A 1,079-nucleotide genomic window follows, 5' to 3' on the forward strand; every position below is an offset into this window, starting at 1 on the left:
GACTTGTAGTTTACAGAAGTCAAACACTTTTTTCCCCATTAAATTTCATTAATCAGACATAACTAGTGTGTTAATTCCTCTCATGCTTGTTTGTTTTAATTGACTTATTTACTTTTCTATTTTAGTATATATATATATATATATATAAAAAAAAAAAAACAGTGCGATCAGATGAGGTGAAATTATTTAAACCAAGGGAACAGTCTCTTTTTCAGCTCTTTTTCCTGTAGAAAGACACTGCTGAGTAAGAAGTGTGAGAATGTAGTAAGAAAATACTTAAACTACATTATTAGCAATATGATTAAATAAGGAGTTTCTATGAATGTTTTGTGTTGAGGAGTTTCTTTGAATGTTTAAAAAGCATGAAAAGAAAACAGATTTACAGACACAAGTCAATGATGACAGAACATTTCATATAATCATTTAATTTGGTAAGGTTGCACCATGGACTAAAACACACTGAGCCCAGATGCAGAACTGCACTATAAGACCCCTTTGAACTCCAAAGACTCACCTTAAGACCCAATGATACTGGAATAGCAAGTGGCGGATTACACATCATTGTTAGGCCTGGTTTCACAGACAGAGTTTAGATTAAGCCAGAATTAGGTCTTAGTTCAATTAGGACTTAAAGGGTTAGTTCACTCAAAAATGAAAATTCTGTCATGATTTACTCACCCTCAAGTTGTTCCAAACCTGTATAAATGTCTTTGTTCAGCTGTACACAAAGGAAGATATTTGGAAGAATGTTTGTAACCAAGCAGATCTCGCCCCCCTCCATTGATAATACTATGGTAGTAGTATGGGTAAATGGGTTAACTACACAGCAAAATCAATGGGTGAACAGCAAATGTAGTTCAATGGGTGAACTATCCATTTAAGTGGCTTTTGAAACAAACAAAAAAAAACAACAAAAAAAAACAACAACAACAACAAAAAAAACAACCACCATTCCATCTACCAAAAGACATTTTCACATAATGCTTAAAGGATTAGTTCACTTTCAAATGAAAATTTCCCGATAATTTACTCACCCCCATGTCATCCAAGATGTTCATGTCCTTCTCTCTTCAGTCGAA

The sequence above is a fragment of the Chanodichthys erythropterus genome, chromosome 18 (genome assembly GCF_024489055.1).
Source record: "Chanodichthys erythropterus isolate Z2021 chromosome 18, ASM2448905v1, whole genome shotgun sequence".
Lineage (NCBI taxonomy): Eukaryota > Metazoa > Chordata > Actinopteri > Cypriniformes > Xenocyprididae > Chanodichthys > Chanodichthys erythropterus.